Source organism: Cynocephalus volans, chromosome 5, assembly GCF_027409185.1.
Source record: "Cynocephalus volans isolate mCynVol1 chromosome 5, mCynVol1.pri, whole genome shotgun sequence".
Classification (NCBI taxonomy): Eukaryota; Metazoa; Chordata; class Mammalia; order Dermoptera; family Cynocephalidae; genus Cynocephalus; species Cynocephalus volans.
Window position 1 is genome coordinate 69862059 of NC_084464.1, and position 16703 is coordinate 69878761.

At 41.2% G+C, this 16703-nt stretch overlaps 1 pseudogene; it reads left to right on the top strand.

Annotated features, from left to right (window-relative positions):
* Positions 1–2059: 2059 nt before the first annotated feature.
* Positions 2060–16703, top strand: part of LOC134379075 (developmental pluripotency-associated protein 4-like) — a 48698-nt pseudogene continuing 34054 nt past the window's right edge.

Here is a 16703-nt window from a genome sequence, read left to right on the forward strand (position 1 = left end):
ATTAACAATAATTGCTTAATATCATCAAGTATTCCACGTTTTCTATCACTGTTCAAATTTCCCTGATTGTCTTGTAAAATTTTTTAAGATTATTTGTTCAATTTAGAGTTCAGGTAACTTCCATACATTGCAATTGTTTGGAATATTTCTTTTAATTGATAGGTTCACTCTCATTACTTTTTTTTCCTTTGTAATTTACTTGTTGAAGAAATTGGGTTATTCCTGTAGAAAGTCCCACTTTATGGATTTTGCTAATTGCATTCACATGGTGCCATCAACATGCTCCCCTGTCTTTTGTATTTTCTGTAAGTTGGTCGTAACAGAGGCTTGTTCAGAATAAGGTTTTCCTTTTTTGTTTTATTTTTGTTGTTAAGATTGTATCCTAGGTGGTAATTTTATCAGGAGACACATCATGTCTGGATAGCTCTCTTTTTGTGATATTAGCAGCAATGGATGATCATTTCCTAAACATATTATTTCATTAGGGATTGAAAAATGGTAATATTCTAACTTTATCATGCCTTCTTTATTTATTAGCTGGATTAATTTTTTAAATAGAAACTTCCTCTCATTATCTATATGTATACAAAAAAAACCAGAATAAATGTATTGTACATAATATTTATTTAGTATATTTCCAAATAATGAATTAGTTCCCTACTATACTCTGAAGATGACCAATGGGTTTTTTTTTAAAGCATCATTATGAACTTATGAATTTAAACATATTTGTTGTGTTTTAATCCATTGCAATAGAGTAATCCATTTTTCTTATTGTCAAATTTCTCAAATTGTCCTGTCTTTGAATAGTGGCATCCTCCTCAAGTTGGCACCAGAATGCTTTAGATCTGACCCAAGTAGAACTGATAATTTTTTTGCTTTCTATTATGACAAGATGTTTTAGCCTCAGCATATACATTTTCTGGTCCATATCTAGAATCAGCCATTCTCCAGGAAACGCCAGTTCTTTTTATTTGGAAATCATGTTTAGAAACCATAGTCTGTGTGCTAGGGGGTGCTTATTGCTACCATGGTGGTCATTATTTCTAGGTCTTTTCTTTAATAGACAAAGCTAAAAATACTTGTTCTTAAAAAAAGATAATGTTACAAAATCATACTTATACTTCCAATTCGAATTCAAGACTATGGTATTTTTAAAAAATATTTCTATCTTTAATTGACAATAATTGTATATATTTATAGGGTACAATGTGATATTTTGATATATTATGAAATGATTAAATTAAGTGAATTAACATATCCATCACCTCACATACTTATCATTTTTTTGTGGTGCAAATATTTAAAATCTGCTCTTAGCAATTTTGAAATATACCTTACATTATTACTAACTATAGTCCCTATGCTATGGCCATGCAATAGATCTCAAAAACATTTCTTCTGTTGAACTCAAAATTTGTAACCTTTGACCAGTATCTCCCCATCCTCTCACTCCCCCAAACTATTTACATTAATTATGTAATTAATTACATAATTAAATTAAGCTAATCAGTTATGTGTCCCACAGAGAAACAGTTATTTCTTGAGTTCTATGGCACGTGGTAAGATAACTCATTCAGGAAGGCTTTACCTCAAGTAATAAGAAGCGTGAGAATGACTGTTTTATTGTCCTTCCTGGAGTTGACCAAATAACTCATGTAGAATCTTGTAGTCCTTACTGATGTTATATGATGCAAAGCAGGTGGGAATTCTAGTCATATTTCTATCTATTCCATAGATCGTTCTTAGATGAGATAACCTAGACAGGCAAACCTCGATTGCCAATTCCTCAGCCATTTCTACCTTCCTCCTCGTACAGAACCTTGATTTGGTCAGGCAACAATGTGAAATAGCCTCAGAGAATGAATTAATCATGTTCAGTCCAAGCAGTGGTTTTCATCCCTAGCTGCACATTATAATCTGTGAGAGAATTTTACAAATATTGATTACAGAGCACTCCCCCCGAATAATTAAATCAGAATCTGCAAGTACGGAGCAGGTGAAAGTATGTTTTAAAAACTTCCTCGGTTATCTTGATGTATGGCCAGAAAGTAGAAACATGGGTCTAAAGCAATCCCCGCAGTTCATGCCCCTTAGCAGAGACCAGGGAAAGGCGCGTAACCCTGATCTGACTGATGAGACACAAGGGGAATTCCGCTTGAGGGTTCTGGTAAAATTTTTTCCTTCCTGAAAAAAGAATGTAAAGAGAAAGACTTTTTTTGTGCCAGTGTCCTTACTTCCTGTTTGGAGCAATGTCAGGTGAGTAGCTAAGGCTTGGTTGTGTCGACCATTTTGCAACGATGAGGAAGACATTGCCGAAGCAATAAAAATGGCAAAGCACAAAGATCGAAAGTCTCCAGGTGTATCAGTAGGAAAAGAGACCCACTATAAATATAACGAGAATAAGGGATTTACTATAGAGACTAGACCGTACGCAAATATGAGAAGAGTTGTGAAAGGGAAGGTCTAGAAGGGAGGGGTCAGAGGATCAGAGAAATAAACACTAGACAGACCACCTGAAGCACTGGGGTGGGTAGCCAAATTGCAGCTGGCAGGGAAATCCAAGAAACCAAGCATGACAAGTTGCCAAAGTGGGGCTGCAAAAGGTGTACTCTTGGAGAGGTCTCTTGAAATTGCCACCTCTGGGGAAAAGGTTGTCTTTGTGTAGCTGTCACCACTGGGGTCTGCAGCCAAGTCCAGTGGTGGGTCAGGGACTGCTATTGATAGCAGGACCAGCAGGTGGCAAGAGAGGCAAGACACAGAATGGAGAAGTGGAGAGATGAGGTAGGTCTCCCAGCATCTCTGCCTGTACTCATCACCCAGACTCATAGCAAAGACCCGCTGAGAGTAATAGCTTCAGTTTCATTCACTTTCCAAATCTCATACAGGTTCCTCTTTTGTCCAATTCTAACCTGGAACCAAAAAGGAAAGGAGATTCTGGGAGATGTAGTTCCCATCCTTAGCTAAGAAATGGTATAAACAAACAAACTCTAATCCTTCTGGAAAGTCTAAATGTGGTAGTTAAAATCAGTAATATGAGTGGCCGGTTAGCTCAGTTAGTTAGAGCGTGGTGTTATGACACCAAGGTTCAGGGTTCAATCCCTGGTATAGCCAGCCACCAAAAAAAAAAAAAAAAAAAAAAAATTGGAATGATACCAGTTTGTTATTGAAAATCAATTTCCTTAAGTTTGTAGGCCCATGCCCCCTTCTGACTGAGTTCCAGTATTTCTGTCAGATAAATCGATAATAAGCACAGATTGTAAACAAAGAATGATTAAGGACAAAAATTCAAAGACTAAGAAGAATTGTATGATGAATAAGGTAAAATTTGAAGAAGCAGATTGATGTTAAAAATAAATATTGATAAGAATTTTAAAAAACTCAAGTGATAGAAAAAACTGAGTGAGTGGGAATTAAAAGCAGGATGCTTCTATTTTTAAAGGTAGATGGTAGACTAGAACACAAAAGAGGAGCAAAAACTAGCATAAATTTGGACAGGAATATTAATCAAAATAGTATGAAGGTAACTTAAGCCAGGATCAAGTCACCATTAGAATAAATTACTATTAATTCAGGTTTACAGAGGCAACAAACACAGAGCAAAAGTTAAATTGACCCTACTCTAACCAATGTAGACAAGAATTGTGGCAGGGGTTTTAAAAAGTACTCATTATGTCAACCTATCTCCATTGAGTATTTTTGCAAGATCCATGTGCAATGCGATAGCTCTCATAAATTTCTCTGGTTTGGAAAACTGATAAAAGAAAACTGGAGAAAGAAGGAAAGCTACAAAATTTACAGAACTTATTTAACAAATATTTTGGGAAAAATTAATAGGTGGACTGGTGTCTGCATATAATAATTATTAAAAAATAGTTTCCCTTCGTTATATTTTAAGCAAACATTTAAGAATATTGATTTTAGGGCCGGCCCGTGGCTCACTTGGGAGAGTATGTTGCTGATAACCCCAAGGCCACGGGTTTGGATCCCTATATAGGGATGGCCGGTTAGCTCACTTGGGAAAGCATAGTGCTGACAACACCAAGTCAAGAGTTAAGATCCCCTTACCAGTCATCTTTAAAAAAAATAATAATAATATTGATTTAAAGGGGCTAACCTAACAACAATTTTATCTGAGTGGTGAACTAGTTTCAAACAGACTCTGATGGATCCTGCCATATCACTCCTTGGAAATATAGCGAGTGTATCTCACTTTGCACTATGAGAATAGTCTCATTTTCAGGATACACAAGAAAGTGGTAACATTGGTTGCCTCTAGGAAAGGGAAATAAATAGTAGTTGGAGAAACAGGTCAAAAGAAAACTTTCACTCTCATTCTCACTATATACATTGTAAATGTTGTACTTTATGAATATATTACCTATTCAAAAATAACCTTGAAACCAAAACTTTTCAGATCTCAGCTTCTGCTTCTGAAATTGACAACCACCTTAAGAAAGAAAACAGTCCCAAATTCTGAGCTCATGTCTCTTGGCTTCCCTCCTCTCCTGGGTCTTGGTCCTCAAATTCTGGCTTTTTAAATTGCTCTCTGATGCCTTCAAACTGATGATTTTTCTGTTCACCTCAACCACAGATTTTAAAGCTGTTTTTAGTGGAAAGGATGGAAAAAAATGTCCTTGTTTTACCAATAACTGAAGCAGAACTTCTATGGTCTGCTTTTTTTATTTCTGCATGTGCTTGAAATGGAAATATTATTGCAATTTCCAAACACTAAGAATTTAGTAAATGCAACATGTTAATCAACAGGTGTTCAAATTTGGTGTCTCAGAAATATATATATATATGAAACAAGAACAAATGAAACATTCAATTCTATAGATGTTTATTGGTAGCCAGTACTCATTGAGTGTCTACTGTATGCCAGGCTCTATATCAAATGCTATTAAGACACCATTTTATTTAATCTTCATAACAAATAACCACCTGATATTAGTCATCAGTTCTATTTTACAGATGGAGAACCACTCTCAGTAACATGAAATAATTTTTCTGGGTTACATAGCCAACAACGAGTAGAACTTAATTCAAACTACGCTTTGTCTGATCATCAAAGTGAGTAGTACTCTCCATATTTTACCAGGCTGTGCAAGACACTGTATGAGACCCTAACCCAAAAAAGAAAACAAGAGCTTTAAACAAACAAGCACACACAAAACTGTCAGTGGTGGTGGGAGCTAAAAATAAATAAATAAATTCACACACACACACACACACACACACACACACACACAAACCGGCGGGGGGAAGAAGACATAACAACTACAATTCCTTGAAGTTGATACGACAAGCAAACAGAAAGGACATTGTTGGGTGGGAGGGAGGAGAGGGAGGAGGGAGGGGGGGTTTCAGTAATGGGCCACAATAATCAACCACATTGTATATCGACAAAATAAAATTTATTTATTTATTTATTTATTTTTTTTACCCACTTCCACAAAATAAAATTTAAAGAAAAAATTTTTTTAAATAAAAAAATAAACTGTCAGTGGTGTTATTTAGTTTGGTATTTTCTGTTCAAAATTTGCCAATATATTAAAGATATAATTTTTGTAAGTAAAGAAAAGAGTTTGTGATTGGAAGAGAAGAATATCCTGAAGAATAAAATGGAGTTATTATTTGTAGTTACCTTTCCATTTCACCACACATGACATTTCTGTGTCCATAGTAAAGGGTAAAATTCTGAAGGTATCCACTGACAAATGGGAGGTGTCACCTGTTTCACAAATATTTGTTTCTCAAACCTGCTTCTGGATATTGCCTCTACACTACACTATATGTGTAGAAACCAGGTTGGTCCCCATTTTCTCCACGCCTCCATACAGCTGAGGTCTCTTGATACCCAGCTTTAAGCTCGATTCTTCCTCTGCTTCTCAGGACCACTGATCGCTATATTTAAGCATTGCCAGGTCTAATTTCTATGAATTAAGATCAAATCCTCTTTGATACTTCTCTGCTAGTGTGAAAGTCTCATCATTTTATCCCAGCGTCCCAATTTCTGAGTCATTCTTGGCCACCTCTCTGGCACTTTCATTGTTTTCTAGGGCTTTTGTTCTGTCAGTTACCTTCCAAGACCTGGATTCATGCTCCTGAGCCTCAATGACTGCTGAGCATCTACCCCAATGCCAAATGCCTACCTGAATCACCCACCGTTAATAACTCAATTGTTACTCCAATTTATTGTCTCCTGCAGTGAGATACCCGCTGGATTGTATATCCCTTTCCTGTGCTGTTGAATGAAGCTGCTGTTTCACAAAACTGTGTGTAGAATGTTTTATCTCTTGGATGAGTAGATTGAACAATGTATATCACTTTAGAAATAAAGCGTTCATTGAAAATATTCTGAAGCCTCTCACTACTGTTAATGCTATAGGTTACAGTATACCATAATAATAATGATAACAACAACAAAAACAACAAAAAATAAGATCTAATCACTGAAATAAAGTGAGCCAAAATGCCGGGTACGAATCAAGCTTTATTAAAAGGAAAAGAATCTGCCGGGCTGCACCCAAAGAGGAGGGCAGTACCAGGCGCTGGGGTGGGAGAGCTAATATAGGCTGTAGGGTGCCAGGGCTGGCTGATGCAATCCGGGAGGGATTTTGTGCTGATGCGGAAGCTACGCCACCAGGGTGGAGAATTGCACCCCGGAGGAAGCAAAAGGGTTTCTGTTTCTCAGAAATCATGAGGTTTCTTACAAAGGGAGGGACTGGTGACCATTTTGCGCTTGGATTTTCCTAAAATGGCACCGGTTATGTTGAGGACCTATCATTCCCACCTTTTAAGTATAGAAGGGAAAGGGGGCAAAGGTCTCATTCTTCTGAATCTACTTCCTGCTGGAGATGGGGGAAGATATAAGAAAATAAAACAATTAGGTGGTGGGGTATTGGTTTCATGTGGGGAGGCTGTATTTCTTCTGGGGAAGGGTTGATGGTTCTCAGGGGCTGATATCCTCCTCCCAGGAACAATTTGGTGACCTTTTGGTTGGTGAAAGCCTGCATGCGTTCCTGTAGGAAATTAGGGAAACACTGAAAGAGGCAGGGACTAAGAAGGACAAGTCCCATCATGGTCAGGGGTCTGACGTGGTTTGTCCAGAAGTCCTCCCCCATCGCTATAGCCTAGGTGAGTGGTTTGGGTGAAGCAGAAATGTTTTTGTCCGGGGGGGGGGGGGGAACTGGACTCCAGCAGAATCTCGTTTGGAAAGAGCTACCCAGTAGTTTTTACCCCCCATAAGAGCATGATGTGGCAGTTGTCTGGTCATATCATGTTGGGGAACGTATGTCAGGAATGTGAATGTGTTCTGCAGGGTTCCCCTGAAGATTCTGAGTGGCAGACCCGGGAGGTTGGAAAGCGTCCTTCCACCCTCCACGACCTTGGCTATACATTGTGAACAGGGTGTGGCATATGTCTCTGTTAGGAAAAGAAGCAAGAGGAAGAGAAAAGGCAAGCGTTCAGGGGCTGAGAGGTTGAGAGGGTGCATAGCAGGAAAAAGGAGTAGAGGGTAACCTTGTCAGGGTGTAATCACACAGGATGCTCTGCCAGGCTAAGTCAGTTACCCACTCAGGGATGTCTTCAACACTGGAGGTGGCGGGTCGGGACCAGTCTTGGAGCAGCTCCTGTGTGAAGGACGTGAAGCAAATCTGCAAGAGGGAGAAGATGATTGCCAGGGGAAAGATCATCCTTCTTCTGGGATTGGGGGAAGAGTGGAGGTCCTGGACATTTTCAATTTTGTGGGTCCTAAAATGGATGAAGTATAAGGAGATTTTGGGTTGGGGGTTGAGCAGAGGGACCCCTCTGGCTTGGTGTTAACAGATTCTTTGGGTAAAGTCTCAGGTGCTAGTTTTACTCAGGTTAAGTGATACCAAGGGGCCTTTCTTAGTACCTTTACTGCCATGGGGGTAGTGAGAAGTACTGTATAAGGCCCTTCCCAGTATGGTGAGAGGGGCTTTGCAATTTGGGTTTTAACATATACTTGCGGTTTCAGGCTCAGTTTAAAATCTGAGGGGGTGGTGGGGGAAGGATGAGGTAATAGAAGGTTGGCCTGTTCCCGAAGAAGATCCCTAATGAGCAAAAGAGTAGGGAGATAGTGGCCTAAAGGCGATGAGCTGGAGAGTGAAGACTCTACCATACATAAGTTCAAAGGTGCTGAGGCCAGTGGGTTTGCAGGGGACAGCTCACAAGTGAGTGAATGCTAAAAGGAGAAGTTGGGTCCAAGGGAGGTGAAGTTCCATGGACAGCTTAGTGAGGTGTGTTTTTATGAGGTGATTGGCTTTTTCTACATTGCCTGATGACTCAGGCTGATATGTTATATGTAAGTCCCATTTGATATGTAATGCCTGTGCTATGAGTTGTGTAATCTGGAGAATGAATGCCGGGCTATTATCAAACTGGAGGCTGGTGGGCAAGCCAAACTGAGGGATGATTTCTGAGGTGAGAGCATGTTTTACTGCTGTAGCATCCTCTGAAGTGCAGGGAAAAGCCTCAACCCAACCTGAAAAGGTATCTACTAATGTTAGCAGATAGCATGTCCTTTTGGTGGGAGGCATGTGAGTAAAGTCAATTTGCCAATCCTGGCCAGGATTGTATCCTCTGGCCTGGTGGGTGGGAAAGGACCAAACTTCGAGGCCACCTTGATTGGATCAATGAGTACAAAAAGGACAATTTTGAGTGATTTAAGTAACTTGGCCATGTGGGGAGAGTAATATAAGGGCTGAAGAAGGCGTAGTAGGGGTTCATAGCCTATAAGAACTGAATTATGGAAATCTAAAAGGATTTTCTCAGCTTGTGTGGTAGGGAGGACATAGCAACCAGAGAGAGTATGCCAGTTGTCCTTCCTCTGTTCTCCCAACTGTTGGAGGTGTTATATTTCTTGGGGTATGTATTGGGGTAAGGGCATAGGGGCCATGAGAAGGATCTGAGTGGGAGAGGAAGAGTGGGGGCCTGGTGATTGAGCAGCCTATTCTGTAGTTAGATCTGCCAGTTTGTTTCCCTGGGCTATGGGATCATCGGAGGCTTGTTGTCCTCTGCAGTGTAGAACCCCAACCTCCTTTGGGAGTTGTGCAACCTCAAGAAGTATCTTGATAAGATGTCCATTTTTTATGGGCCCTCCTTGAGTGGTCATGTATCCTCTCTCCTTTCATATGACCATGCGGGAGTGAAGGATGTGGTGAGCATGCTTAGAGTCAGTGTATATATTGACTCATTTGTTACTTGCCAGAGTGAGAGCGCAGGTGAGGACAATGAGTTCTGCCTGTTAGGAAGTGGTTTTTGGGGGAGGGGGCAGCCTCAGTAGTTTGTGTTGGATTTACTAGGGCATAGCCCACCCAGGGGACAGGCGTGGAGGTGGTGCTCCCATCTATGAACCATGTATGTTGGGGCCACATAATAAGATGCTGGGAGATGTGTGGAAAGGGATTGAGAAAGAGGTCTAAAGCCTCCATGTAATTATGTTCTCAGGGTCGTGAGAGTTTTGGGATGACAGTGGCTCGATTTAAGGGAGGGCAAGGTTTAAAGGAGAACTGCGAATTTTCAGTGAAGGTAAGTTGATAAGTTGTAGGGTGGGAAGTGGAGAGAATTGACATGGCCTTATTGCTGAGAAGGTCTTGAAGATGATGGGGGGAACAAATGACTGTTTGTTGTCCAAAAGTTAGTTTAGAGCTTTCTTGTGCTAAAAGGGCAGCTGCCACCAAGGCCTGTAAACAGGGAGCCCATTCTCAAGCTGGGGTGTCTAGTTGTTTAGCGAAGTGTGCAGCAGGGTAGAAGGTATCTCCTGACTGCCAATCCTTGAGTTTCGGTGATGTATAGGATAAAAGGATGAGATAGATTCAGGAGGGACCGAGCTGGGACTGGCTGCAAGGAGAGCGGCTTTTAATCACTGGAAGAGAGAATGAATGGGCTTTGTGGGATCTAAAGGAATGGCAGGATCCCCTTTGGCTGCCTCATAAAGTGGTTTTGCTAGCACACCAAAGTTGGGAATCCATAGGCAAAAATACCCTGCAAGCCACAACAAAGAAAGGATTTCACCCTTTGTGGTAGGGAATTCAGAAATTAAACTCTTGTGATCCACCATTATTTCTCTAGTGTTGGGGGTGAGGTGGACTCCCAAATAAGTGACTGAAGGAGAAGAAATTTGGGCCTTGCTGAGTGACACTGAATATCCCCTAGCAGCCAGGAAATTAAGGAGAGCAACAGTGTGGGCCTGTGAATCCTCATAGGAGGGGCTACAAAGGAGCAAGTCATCCACATATTGTATTAAAATGCTAGAGGTTGGAGGAAGTTCAGATAAGTCTTTAGCTAAGGCCTGGCTGAAGAAGTGGGGGCTATCCCAAAACCCTTGAGGTAGTACTGTCCAGGTGAGTTGTTGGGAATGACATGTATCAGGATCAGTCCAAGTGAAGGTGAACAGGTTTTGACAGGAAGGGTGTAAGGGGATAGAAAAAGGGCATCTTTGAGGTCAAGTACAGAAAAGAAACAGGTTGTTTTGGGGATTGTGGATAGAAGAGTATAGGGGTTAGAAATGATGGGGTTATGGGTAAAACGGCCACATTAATGGCCCTGAGGTCTTGAACTAAATGGTATGAGTCATTGGGCTTTATAACGAGAAGGATGGGTGTATTAAAAGGTGAGTGGGTAGGCCATAAGAGATAAGAAAGGAATTTGTGTATGATGGGTGTTTTAGTCTGTTTGTGTTGCTATAACAGTAATACCTGAGACTGGGTAATTTATAAGGAAAAGAGGTTTATTTGGCTTATGATTCTGGGACAGTTGCATCTGGCATGGGCCTCAGGCTGCTTCTACTCATGGCAGAAAGTGGCAGGCAGCTGGCGGGTACAAGCAGATCACATGGTGAGAGAGGAAGCAAGAGAGGAAGCAAGAGAGAGAGAAGAGGTGCTAGGGTCTTTTAAACAACAAGCTCTCACAGGAACTAATAGAGCGAGAACTCACTCATTTACCCTCCCTTCTCCAGGGAGAGCATTAATCCATTCATGAGGGATCCTCCCCCATGACTCAACCAGTTTCTAACACTGCCACATTGGAGATCAAATTTCCACATGAGTTTTAGAGGGGACAACACATCCAAACTCCATCAATGGGTTTTAAGCCTATTAGGTGTTTGTTAGCAATGGGGTATTGTGGGACATTAGGGAGCAAAGAGGGGTTCCACAATTTAACAAGAATAGGGGAATGGTGTGTAGCCATGGAGAGAGAAGAAGTGTCCCATACTAGGGAGTAACCTTGTCCGAGGGGAAGGGGAAGGTGGAAGCCTCAGGGGCCATGTCTGGGGCAGCCTGTAACAGAAGTATTGTAGCTGGAGTTAAAGTGTTTAGGGTAAGGATAGCTTTGGACTTGGAAAGGATGTCCCATCCCAGTAAGAGGGCTGGGCATTGAGGCATTATTAAAAATTTGTGTGTGAATTGGGTGTGATGTAGGGTGCAAGAAAGGAGTTGAGTTATCCATGTGTGGTATTCTGATCCCATGACCCCTACTATTGGGAAAGAGGATGGGTTTGTTGGTCCTGCATATTCAGGAAGGGTAGAGTAAATGACCCCTGTATCGATGACAAAAGAGATCGGCTTACCTGCTATGAGGAGAGTTACCCTGGACTCATGCATGGTGATCTCTGTGGGTGCCTTGGGCCCTGGGCATCATCAGTCCTCCTCTTGGGCGAATCCAAGAAGTTCCAGTAAGAATGGCCATGAAGCCAAAAGCTGTGGGTTGGGGACTGTTCCACTCCCTCTCTGGCAAGTGGAACAGTCAACCCCCCAGTGACCTGGCTGTTTGCAGTGAGGACAGGGCCTGGGAGAAGTCCTGGGGTTAGAACAGGCCCATACCCAGTGGCCTGGTTGACCTCATTTGAAGCAGTTTCTGGGTGGCTTGCCCCTAGATGCATCCAGCTTTGGAGTATGTGAACCCCAGATAGCATTAGCCAGGAGCTGGTATTTGGCCTGATCTCTTTTGTAATGATCCTTCTTCTTCTCTTCCCTATTGTTAAAAACCTTGAAAGCTGCATTGAGGAAGTCTCGTTGGATCATATTTGGACCCTCCTCGAGTTTTTTAGTTTTTTTCAAATATCAGGGGCTGATTGGGTAATGAAATGAAAGTATAAGAGGGCCATGCCACCAGGGAGTTTGGGTCTATGGGTGTGTATTTATGTAAAGCCTCAGAGAGGTGGGTTAGGAACTCACTGGGATTTTCAGTGGATCTCTGTGGGATTTCTCTAAGCTTGTCATGTACCTCATCTGCCTGTTGTTGGGCTGTTATCCAGACCTGCTCCCTGTCCTCGGTGGACAAGGTAGAAGTGATAATCATGAAAACATCATGCCAAGCGAGATCATAAGACTGGGTAAGATATCTGAATTTCTTAAGATATGTGTCTGGGTTGGACTGGAAAGATCCCAGTCGTTTTTTGATTTGGGAGAGATTGGAAAGAGAAAAGGGGATATGGACCTCGACAATTCCCTTAATCCCTGCCAGTTTACGGAGGGGGTATAAAGGAGCCAGAGCTGAGGTGGGGTTGTCACCTGATGAAGGGGAAGAAGGAGAGGGGTTGGGTGGCTGAGGACAAAGAAGGGGAAAAGGTGAAGGGGCTGGTGAAGGGTCTGGAGTGTAAGGAGGTGGTTGGGGAGCAGAGTGGTCTGATGGAACAAAAGATTGATCTGAGTCTGGAAGGGGAGGTAAGGCATGAGCCAGGAGAATTTGAGGCATAGGACAGTTTTGACAGAGAGAAGGATGCAATCAGAGATAGAAGAAGGTTTGAACATAAGGAATCTCTCTGGCTTTGCTGCTTCAGTGACAAAAATTGTCTAGGTCTCTGAGAGTATCCAAATTGAAAGTGCCATTTTCTGGCCATTGGGATCCATTATTTAGTTTATATTTAGGCCAAACCTAGTTGCAGTAGAAAACGAGGCATTCGGGTTTTAATGTCTCCCTGGAGGCTGAGAGATTGTCCAGGAGACAGCCCAGAGGCATAGAGCATGGGGGTTTGGATTGTGAGGATCCCATTTAGAGGGGAGGTGATCAGTCCCAGTAGAAGAAGGGTAACACCAAGGAGTGTACTTGTTGGTGTGGACCTTCTTTTTGAGAGAAGAGCCACCAGCTAGAGGAGTGTCCTCCAATAGCCTGGGGCACAAGAGGGATTCCCTCGGCCAGGTGCCTGGTATTCAGAAAGTAGACAGTAGTCATAGAGAGTAGTCAGGGGAACCCATAGAAGTAGGACAGACCCACTGACTCACCATTAATTGAGGCCAATGGTAGATGTGTTGGTCTGAAACAGCAAAAGGAGAGAGTCCTGGAGGTACCTGGTTCGGCAGGTCCAGGAAGGGCAGCCGGGTGGGCCAATCAACGCAAGAGAGAGGATTGTCAGAAGGTCCCGGACAGGACCCTTCCCAGGTTTCAGCACCAAAATGAAAGAAAGTGAACCGAAACACCAGGTACCGATCAAGCTTTATTAAAAGGAAAAGAATCTGCTGGGCTGCACTCAAAATGGAGGGCAGCACCAGGCACGGGGGTGGGAGAGCTTATATAGGCTGTAGCGTGCCAGGGCTGGCTGATGCAATCAGGGAGGGGTTTGGGGCTGATGCAGAAGCTATGAGACCAGGGTGGAGAATAGCACCCCTGAGGAAGCAAAAGGGCTTCTCTTTCTCAGAAATCATGAGGTTTCTTACAAAGGGAGGGGCTGGTGACCATTTTGTGCTTGGCTTTTCCTAAAAAGTCACCAGCTATGTTCAGAACTTATCAATCACAATCACTACCCTCATGGAAATTTATAGTCTAGTAAGAGAGATAAGCTTCCTAAAGAGGAAATACAGGGTAGAATGGAAATGTGCTTTAGGAAAAGAATAGATAAAGTACATGGATGTAAAGAGAAGGAAAATATTTCTTCCAAGAGGAAAGATCAGGTATGACTTAATGAGAAATTAACAATTTTTGTAATTGGAGCTATTGGAAGAGAGTTCCTTACCCTGTAGGGAGGATATAAACCCAAAAGCTACTAACAGCTATTTTTCAGCCTTGAGAAGAAAGTCAATCTTCAGAGTGATGTGGGGATCAACAAGTAGAGAGAAGCAAACCAAGAAATAGGAAGAGAAGAAAAAAAGGGAAAGAGGATAAGAGGGAGAAAGACCATAATGACATTTGAGTCCCTGGTTCCAGACACCTCTGATACTAATTATACTGGTGACAGAGTTTGTTTACATGAGACGATAAATTCGTTTTTGTTTGTTTGTTTGTTTGTTTGCCTAAACCAGTTCCCTAAGCTGAGTTTTCTTTTGATTTACAAATAAGAGCCATAATGAATCTTACTAGACAAATACTCTTTGGAAGTTTACCCAGTTAATAATCTTAGTTAATCTTAGTTCAACTAATCTTAGTCAAGCTAATTTTTAATTTTTTTGAATGTTTGATTTGGTTACTTTAAAGTTAATTTTTTGTTTTTAAAAGATGACTGATGAGGGGATCTTAACCCTTGACCTGGTGTTGTCAGCACCACACTCTCCCAAGTGAGCCGACCAGCCATCCTTATATAGGGATCTGAACCCATGGCCTTGGTGTTATCAGTACCACACTCCCAAGTGAGCCATCGGCTGGCCATAAAGTTAATTTTTAATCATTACCCCTTGGGAATCCTGCTTCCTATCCTCCTTTAAGGGTAGTTATTCCAAAATTTGAAGAATGAGAAATAATAATACATAGAAAGGTTTCCTAGGACCATATGTTATGCAATACTTCAAAACTAAACACTTGCTCTTCAGCTATGCAGTGGGTTAAAAAATTCAGCGAACTGGCCTAGTATTTTGAAGACAGTACATTATCATTTATACCAAAAAGAAAACACCATGACTCAAAAAATGAAGTTAGTAAAACTTTTAAGCAATACTCTAGGAAGAAGAGTTATCTGAACAGCTTTAAAATGTGTTTCCCATTTGTGAGAACAATGACTAGAATACAAGAGTGTGCAATATTAGTTTACTTGCCCCAAACCCAGCATTTTGATGGTAAGATGAGAATGTCCAGCTGCTGCAGACTGTTCATCTAGTCAACAAACTGTTACCTCTTGATGAGCAAAACACTACCAGTGTGAACAAACCAGGGCGCGGTGCACATGGAAAGAGGAAAGTGCAATTTTCCAATTGGTACTAATAAAATCTGAGAATCTGGGTGTTGACAACTGATTCTATCTTCTTTTCTACACATTCCACTTATTCATTGTGGTGTAAAAACATCCTCCAAAACTTAGCAGCTTAAAACAACAATCAGTTTTTGTCTCTCATGGTTTATGTGGGTCAGGAATTCAGGAAGGGCTTGGTTAGGTGGTTGTGACTCAGGTCTCTAATGCAATTGCAGTCAGACAATGGCTAGAGGAGCTGAAGGCAGGCCAGGCATCTCTCTCCAAATAGTCCCAGGCTTTCTTCATGTGTCTGTCCATGTGAGCTAGTTTAGGATTCCTAACATCATGGCAGCCTCAGAACATTTGGGCCACTTATATGTGGATGGTGTCCCCAAATGTGATCCCAAAGTAACAAGATGAATATGTGTGGCCTTTTTATAACCTATCCTTGGATGTCACACAACATCCCTCTGCCACACACTTTTGGTCAAAGCAATCACAAAGGCCTGACCAGGTTTGAGAAGAGATGTCATAGCCTAGACCTCATTTTTCAATGGAAAGAGATAAAGTAAATTGTAAGAAGAGCAGGTGGGATGAGAGATATTGTTGTGGCCATCTTTGGAAAATATAATCTGCCACACCGTGCCTACCCCTTCTGGATGGTCTTTAATACTATTCAAACCAGATCTCATCTTAATTCTTATAAACATTGATGGGTAAGTAATAAGGCAAATGAAAGACAAAATCTGTTTTGCCTCAGGCTGCAGATCCAACCAGCAATAGCCATACCCATAGTAAAGTATCTGTAAACTCCCAACTATCCCCTCTTTATTTCTGTTTGAAAATAACTGGAAGTAATGAGTTTTATTTTGATAGAGAGCCCTACGAACCTCAGCAGTCATTTTGTGGCCTACTTATCTAATATTCCTACTTTATGACATATACATACTACAGATAAACCACATTATATCCGTCGAATTTTACAGTTTGCAAATGCACATCAAAATATTGTTGAATATACTAGATTTTTATCTGAAATTTCATTGTTTCAGTGGCTTCTGAATATTTCTCACACTTTCAGAAGTATAAGAATTTCTAGGGAACATGTATCCTAGTTTACGGAGTAATGTGTTGACCAATTCTAGAACTGCAGTAAAGCCAATTGAGATCTTCAACTAAAAAAAAAAAAATTCTAGATCAGGATTATGGGTGACTTGCTTCCGTTATTCTTTTTTATGTTTCTTGTTCTTCAACTTTTCTATCATAAAGCATGTATTACTTTTCAGTGATGAAAAAACAAAAATTTTATAGTAAAATAATAAAAAGGATAGTCCTTCCTTAGAACTTTCTCTAGTTACCTTCCTTTTTATTTTCTTTTAACTTATAGAACACTTCATACATAGCAAAAGGTAGAAAAATAAAAAAGCATCTACTAATGAACCACAGGATGGAACAAAAGTCAACATTTGCCCATATTAGCTTTGTCTCTTTCTCTCTTAGAATAAATTACAGATGTAATTAGAAAGTCACCCCCATCTTTCTGCCTTCTCTTCCTAGGTCTGCACAAGATGGTGCAGAT